The sequence below is a fragment of the Cyanistes caeruleus genome, chromosome 3, assembly GCF_971803275.1.
Source record: "Cyanistes caeruleus chromosome 3, bCyaCae1.hap1.1, whole genome shotgun sequence".
NCBI lineage: Eukaryota > Metazoa > Chordata > Aves > Passeriformes > Paridae > Cyanistes > Cyanistes caeruleus.
The window spans coordinates 25,406,059-25,414,383 of record NC_141703.1 but is presented as its reverse complement, the minus strand read 5'-3'; the positions used below and the strand labels follow the sequence as shown (position 1 = coordinate 25,414,383).

The following is an 8,325-nucleotide window of genomic DNA, read 5'->3' as shown; positions in this document are numbered from 1 at the left end:
GGAAAGGCCACATTGTATGAGTCTTTCTCACATGAACAATACAGAGCAGTCCCTTCCTGGAGAATGTCCCATCCAGGGCTGAGCAGAGAAAGATCACAGTACAGTCCAAGCTGTCCAGAGAACAGAGGGGAGCCCAAAATGTTCCATGCACAGTGCTCTGGTTTACCCTCCCCAGCCACGTACCCACTCCTGTATCTACTCTCATGGATTCAGGAGCAGCTCGCAGACCCCATGCTTCTGCCAGTTACATTGAGTATGCCTGGTAAGATGAAATGCATTCATGCCCATTTGCATATGGAACAGAAAGTTTGGCTAAGGTAGAACTGAGAAACTCCTTTTTCACTCTTCTGTCCTATATTAGTTCATAAATACCTGACACGATTCAGTTACTGTTTAACACCAACATGGATTTAGGAGCTCATCTTCGTATATTAAAAAAAATTACTTGCACGAGTTAATGAAAGAGAAATGTATGAAGACCAGCACAAGTCCTGAAAGCAAGGAGTTATATTTCATTTCAATTGCCTCTAGTATTAGCAACTCTGAAAAAAAAGAATATTTGTAATATTGAATAAACCTCTGCAGTGATGTTAGGCTAAATATTATGAAGGAACTACAGGGAAACTGTAGAGTTAATAGAACTGAATTGAAGCAAAGATTTTCAGAAGTGACTTAATCTGAGGCTTGAAAACTGAAAGAACTTTAATCCTTGTTGAGAAACTGCTGGCTCCCTTCACCCAAACATATTTATATAGATATTTAACTGATTTCGCTAGTGAACAAGCTAATGTATTCTAGAACAATTTATTTTAAAATGTGAACTGTAAAATTATGCTACAAAGTTTATTAAACTTTCAGGTGTTACATTTTGACATACTCAGATCTTTCCTTTAACAATGACAGAATGCTACACAAAAATACTGCATTTCATCTGGTGCAGGTCTTTATCTTATCTTGACAGATTATTGTTGGTTAAATTGTAGAGCTGACTTAAAGGCAGGACTCTTCAAGGGAGTGAGAAATTAAGGCTTCACCAAATGGTAATAAAGCTATTAAAAATGCAAACAGAAAACAGCTACACTGTACAGGTTAGACAGCTAATCCAAACTAGCAGTTTAAAAAAGCAGAGCAATTACACTTTTATTTAAATGCAAGGAATATGAGCAAGAATAGAATGAGGTGCCTTGTTTAAATGCATTCTTTTGAATATTTATTAGAAATAATACATGTAGTTAAGCCACTTATCTGATTTCAGTGAATAAGTAAAATGAAAAAGATCAATTTTCATAATTATACTAAAGAAGTCTGTCTTTCATAAAAATCTCATTAATAACACCATTATTACTGAAGAAATATCTCAGTATTATTATTGTTATTCTAATTATCAGCAAAATGCTACTGATAATGTTGTCATAAAATTCCTTTTTAGTATCCTATTAAGGAAGATAGACTAAGTAGTGGTTTAAGTTAAATCTAGATACTAAGTGGCATTTAGAAAAAAAATATTCTTTGTGTATTTGGATAAAATACATTATGTGTATAATTACATAAATTACTTCAGGTTTGGGAAACAAGAGGTATACAGATAATGCTTATGTGCATTTGTGTTTTTGTATCTATGGAACTATATAGGCAGCTTGGAAGGAAGCACAATGAGGCATGAAAACAGAGAAACAAAATGTTGCCTGAGAACAAAAATAGTTTCTTGGCAAAATTTTAACAGATATTTTCACTTATTTTTCATCATAATTATTAGAGGGCCTGTCAATCCTTGCTATTTTTTAATACTCATCTGGATTTATTAAATTGCTAAAGATCTGGGGATCCTCTAGATACTAATATTAGAAAGGGCATATTGCCTTGCACAGGAAGGAAATTCTAGCTGCTTATATCCATTTTCCAGCATGATTCAAAACTAGGCCAGCATGGGCTGCAGCACAGAGGAGAGGGAAGGAAGGATTTTTGGAGCTGGAACCTGACAGTTCTTCATTCTTACGGCAGACAAGGACCTGGACAGCCAGCATGGCTAGAAAGAAGAGAATTTGTTCCTGGCATGCAATTCTCAATAGTTGGGCTGGCACCATGTTGAGGATCAGCAGGCATGGAGACCAGAACCTCAGCCAGAGAAGCAAGACAGCTGGTTCCCCATCTGAAAAGCTAAGAAATAATAGCTATGGTAGTAACCAAAGTCAGTAAAAAACAGGTATTCAGGCTTCCTTGGGAGGTCCAAGGCTGTGAAAAGCTGTCTGAAGCAGGAGGCATCTGGAAGATGAAGAAACAGTTGGAAATGTTGCTCAAGTTGTCATGGGAAGGCAGTCTGCTGCCCTGCTGCCCTCGCTGGGCTCTCACACCGTGCAAAAAGAAATATGTCACTGGCAGCATAACAATCTTGTAACCCATATCTCTGGAAAGATAACATAATAAGACATATTCGAAGCAATAGATTTTCATTGATTTAGATGGTTCTGGCAATTTCTGCTTCTGCCTTCATAGCCACAGCAACTTCAGTAATAATAGAAACAAGTTCTTTTGACAGTAAAAGTGGATGCTGGTGTGTGGGATGTGCCAATGAAAAGAGTAGACTAAAGGCCACCTTTCTGGCCAGGTCTTGATTATTGATATACACTTGTCCTTAAATACACAAAAACATGGAGGGCAGTGATTGGAAGCACAGCTGTTTACCAAAGCACTGATTAAAACAATGCCTACAAGCATGATTAAAGAGGATGTAAGCAAAACTTCAAGGCTTTTCCTGAGCAGGGTTAGAAAGAAACACATTCCAAAGCATATAATAGACTTTTTTACTCTTGATATGTATTATTTTTTGTTAATTGGTATTATGTTCTGAAAAAAGCTCTGGAAGGTGAAATTTGTTTGTGTCTATAACTTGACTACCTTCTCTTGTATTAAAACACTCAGACAAAATTTATTTATCTGAGTAGAGAGATTCAGGTAACTTTCAGAAACAACTTTCAGAGTATTGCAATCACTGGATGCAATAGAAATAGTTGTGCTTTTACCAGTGTGTCACAGGTGGCATTTGCCACTATGCATGGGAGTTAAAGCAAACAGAAACAGCTTTTATCACAGCAGAATGTCATGATCTGCACTTAGGGTTCAATCTTTCCATCGACTATGTGGGCAAAAATTGACATGCCTCAGAGAGTAGGATTGAATTCTCCACTTGTTTTAGAAAGTGTTCTAAAAATAAAATCAATATAGGGAGTTGTAAAAATAACTTTTTTTTTTTTTACTTTCTAGGGAGAACTGCATAAATTACAGCTTTATTTTCCTCTTCTTGAGAATTATGTAAGTTGTATGAAAAGCTCAAAATAATTTTATACAACCACAGTGCTTTCGCACTTGCGTGTCTCTACTGATTTCTCTTTTCCTTCTTTTCTCTTTCCCCCTTTCTCTTATTCTCTCTCCTCCATGCTCTGTCTCTCCATGACTCAGGCAAGCACACACATGCACACACTTTTCAGTAATAAGGGCATATTCCATAGGCAACCCACAGTTTTCACGCTTGAAAGTGTTCCCGTGGCTTCCAGTATGATTTTTCTCAGCTTTGATGTATAACCACCTACCTCTGCAGGGCAAATTGATTTCAGTTGATCTCTTGGGTGCACACTTAGGGCAGGTTTCACTTAGTCAATCTCAGCCTCCATCCCACTGTTTGGATTTACTGTGGATACTTTGTAAACAGTAGCTACTTTTAAGGAGAAAGGACACAAATAAAACAATAATAGCAGCGCAAACCCTTCAAGACAAGAACTGTCTCCTTTTCTCTAGCACTATTTCTGTTACTGTAACAAAGCAAGGCATAATTAACTAGGGACCCAAGGATTCCTCACATTTCAGCTAAATCCTGCAATTTTCCTGTCCAAAAACCCTCACTAGATTTTCTGAGCAAAACTGTTAAATCCTACATTACAGTGAAGTTTCTGTGCCCAGTCTCCCCAGGAACACGGGCTTCCTGGGGCCGTGTGTGCAGCTAAACCTGCTTTCACAAAACCAGCAACAAAACTCACTCTAACCCAGGTGTGCTCCCACCCTCACAGTCCTTGATTATGTGATCACAAAGCCACACACTCCCCCAAACCACATCAAGTTTGTCTACAAAGTTGGGCACATGGGGGTTTTACAATATTCCCTTAGTCTAACCCAGCTACTTTAATTGCTGTGTCAGAACCTTTATTGCTGTAATCGCTCTTCTCTCAAACGTTCACGTTAACAAATTGTTCAGCCTTGATGTGCTGTGTACTTACTAAAAGGAAAACCTTGTTTTCTTCTGGAGATGGTACTTCAGAAATGTAAGCACGTAGAAATGTAGAAATGTCTTTTGATGAGTTGAGTGTCTTGTTTGTGACTGTACCTCCTACATAAAACTGGACCTGCTTTGTTTTTCCTGTGACCAGTCCTCAGGTTCTTTAAAAGCTTGCATTCACTGTGCAGTGTGTTCAATCTCTTTTCCTTCTCCATTTCCTTTTCTTCTCCTCACCTCTCTTCTCCTTCTTTCTTTCCCTTTTTCCATATCCATATCCATATCCATAAGGATCTGCCCTTGTTTGTTGCTGATCTGTAAGTCAGCAGCATCTCACAGACACTGAGGTGCTGGAGCATGTCCAGAGAAGGGCCATGGAGATGGTGGAGGGTGTGGAGAACAAACGCTGTGAGCAGTGGCTGAGGGAGCTGGGGTTCTTTAGCCTGGAGTGAAGGAGGTTCAGGAGGAACCTCATCCCTCTCCACAAGTTCCTGACAGGAAGCAGTAATGAGCTGGGTGTTGGTCTCTTCTCCCAGGCAACAAGCAATAGCACAAGAGGAAAGGGCCACAAGCTGTTCCAGGGTCCAGGCTGGACATTAAGAAAAAGATCTTCATGGAAAGGGTTGTCAATCACTGCAACAGGCTGCTCAGGGAAGTGGTGGAGTCCTCATCACTGGAGGTGGTGGGTGTTGACATGTAAATGTGGCACTTGGGGACACAGTTTAATCGTGGACTTGGCAGTCCTGGGTTAACTGTTGGATAAGCTTGAATATCTTTCCCAAGCTAAAGAATTCTGTCATTCAGTAGCTCAATAGGAATAATTTGAAAAAACCATTCCCACAGAAATATTTGTGATATATCTATGCATACAAATGTTACCTTTTCTGATTTTACCTCATGTTTAATTTCGTGTCACCTTTTGCTCATTTTAATGATTACAAACACAGAAATATTATTTATAGCAGGTATTAATCCTGCAATGAACTCAGAAAGCATCATCACTGTACAAAAGTGCCACAGCTTCCTAAAACTACATTTATGCATGAAAAATTGAATTTGTTCACTTAGGCATTTTTTAAGAGTTGAAACAAAACATTAGTGAAATTATTGCTGAGTCCAGGAAATTACTGCAAAGTTATATGTGACACATAATATCTATCAGTGTTACTGCAAGTGAATGTGCTTGGGGCCAGATTGTGGCCAGCCATTGAAATTTTCAGGAGAGAAAGTGCAGCAGACAGATAATATTTTTCTTTCTTGAAGTTATCTTTCTGTTCTGTCTGACTGCTGTGTCCCTGTTCCCAGGAGAGAAGGTCAGGAAAAAGAAGATTTTGTAAACCTCTGGATATTAAGCTAAGACTAAAAAAGCTACACCAGTGAGGGCAGACTCATAACTGCTCCTGCTTTGCTCCAAGGAACAAAACTAGCCCTTGGGAATGTGAACTGAGCACCTCAGATGCACAGAAAGAAGCCCTCATTTCAAAGCATGTCAGGGAGTATGAAAAACATAAATAAGACTAACTAGACAAATTGACTCTTGAAAGTTAGAGAGAAACCATGGCCATTAAATGCCCACCAAGCAGTCCTTAGATACACCTGTAATCCTTTCTCCACTAGTATTAGCATAAATTGACTGCTTTGGCTTGTTTCCCTTGATTTCTAAATTTGATGTAACCTTTAAACTAAAAATCTTTTATTTGTTCTGTTACACATTTCAGGTTCTCCACAGTAGTTCCTGTAAATTTCACCATGGTTCCATACATAATTTCTCTTCACACAAAGCTGTTGCTGACTTAACATTATGCAGGAAAACATATACCCCATCTCTCCAGTCTCTCCATCCTAATTTCACTCCTGATATTGGAGGTGTATTATGACTTTTATTTCTATTACCCACTTTAGGGGAAGGATATGTTTATAATTTTGACAATGTGTATGCTTATGGTTAAAGGATATTTTCTGTCTCCAAGCAGAAAAGCAAATAACCGTTTTCAGTTGCTACTTATTAAATAAAATTGTAGCTAGTAAATGGCCAACTTTAGCCCTTTTTAAGTCTAGCCATTCAGTTAGCATGGTATTCCCATCTAGAAGATATTTTCCCTTAAGAAAAATTACAGATAAAACGGATATATGGGAAGGGGAGAGAGGGGACAGAATGATTCATAGAAAGAGTCATGGCTCCTGTGGAGCTATTCTTTGTTTCACAACACAATCTGTGCTGTAATCCTGTCTGCTCAAAAAAGAATGTAAAAGGGTCTGTTATTTCACCCCTCATTTACATGGTAAGAGTGTGTTTTGATCCCCTGCTACCGAACAAAGAAAATACAGTAGCTGATGCTCTTAATGTTTACAATAACATGCTTTTTCATAAAGGAAGGGGTCAAATTCACTCTGCTAATAGTCCTCAGAAGCACTGCTTTTTGTCTTTGCTGTGACAAAAGTCAACCCGCCTTGGCTGTGAGATTTGCTCTCATTTGAAGGTCCAAGGCTCTTACAGGTTCTCCTTTCCAATCAGCGTAGCTGATGAGCTGACCCAGCATGTACATAACTGCTGCACTTGTGGCATGTCATCTTCATTGGCCTGGAGCTCCTCAAACCATTAGGGCTTATGGGGGAATGTGACTCTTTTAGGTGCATAAACTTGATAGAATCACAAAGTGTTTATGGTTCTAAGGGACCTCCAGGAACTGGTCCAACACTCCTGCTCAAGCAGGGACACCTAGAGCCAGCTGGCCAGGACCATGACTGGACAACTCACATATCTCCAAGGACAGAGACTCCATAAACCCTCTGAATAACCTGTGCATGTGCTTGATCACAGTCACAGTAAAGCATTTTTTTATGTATAAAAGGAGCCTCCTGAGTTTCAGGTTGTGCCCATTGCCACATGTCTTGTCACCACTGAAAAGAACCTGTCTTTGTCCTCTTTGCACTTTCCATTCAGATATTTTTATACATTGATATGATCCCTCTGAACCTTCTCTTTTCCAGGCTGGATAGTCCCAGCTCTCTCAGCATGTCTTCATATCAGAGGTGCTCCAGCCCCTTAACAATCTTCATGGGCATTCACTGGAATTGCTCCAATATGTCCATGTCCTCTTGTACTGGTACTCTCTCTTGGAGAGCCCAGAGCTGGACACAGCCATTCCTGTGTGCTGAGGACAATGCCACAAGTGCTGAGGAGAATGATCACCTCCCCTGACCCACTGGAAAGCTCTCCAGCTGGGCAACCCCCAGGATGCACTAGCACCTGGGGTATTTCCCTCCCCAGGAGCAGAACTTTTCACTTCCCCCTGTTGACCTTCATGAGGTTTTTGGCAGCTCATTTCTTCAGCTTGTCAAGGTCCCTCTGGATGACAGCCTGACCATGGCATATCAGTCAATCTTCCCAGTTATGTGTCTTCTACAAAATTTGCTAAGGACTACTCTGCCCTGTCATCCACATCATTAATGAAGATGTTAGAAAAGATTGGATCTCTGGGGTACACTGTTAGTGAAAAGCCTCCAACTAGACTTCATGAGACTGACCACCACCCTCTGGGCCCAGCCATTTCATCCAGTTTTGAATCCACCTCACTATTTACTCATCCAACTCATAATTCAACAGTGTCAAAAGCTTTTCTTAAGTCCAGAAAATACCCACTACTCTCCTCTCATGTATCCTGACAGTCATTTCAGCATAGGTTCCAAATTGGTGAATTATGACTTCCCTTTGATGAAGCCATGCTGACTACTCCTTGATAACTTGTCCTTCAGGTGCCTGAAAATTATTTTCAGGATGGTTCTAACACCTTCCAAGGGATCAAGGTGAGTCTGAGCAGCCTCTAATTCCCTGAGTCAGTCTTCCCTTCTCAGATATTTGAGTGTTATTTGCTATTCTCCAGCCTTTGGGAAGTTCTCCCAATTACCATGAGTGACCTAAGATCATTAAGAGTGGCCTGACAATTCATAGTGACAGCTGCTGGTTCCTCAGCACCTGAGTGTGTATCTCATCAGGCCCCATGGACTTATGTATGCCTGGTTCAAGTGCCCCAGGATCTGATCCTCTTCCACCAGGAGTA

The 8,325-nt window shown here is 40.0% G+C and overlaps 1 long non-coding RNA gene across 1 annotated transcript; it reads right to left on the bottom strand.

The window, feature by feature from the left end:
• Positions 1 to 795: 795 nt before the first annotated feature.
• Positions 796 to 3,709, bottom strand: LOC147654022 (uncharacterized). Its single transcript, XR_015285405.1, has 2 exons — positions 3,588 to 3,709; positions 796 to 2,157 (listed from the first exon to the last, which is right to left on the bottom strand). It is a non-coding gene; the product is annotated as an uncharacterized LOC147654022 (long non-coding RNA).
• Between the last annotated feature and the right edge of the window lie 4,616 nt (positions 3,710 to 8,325).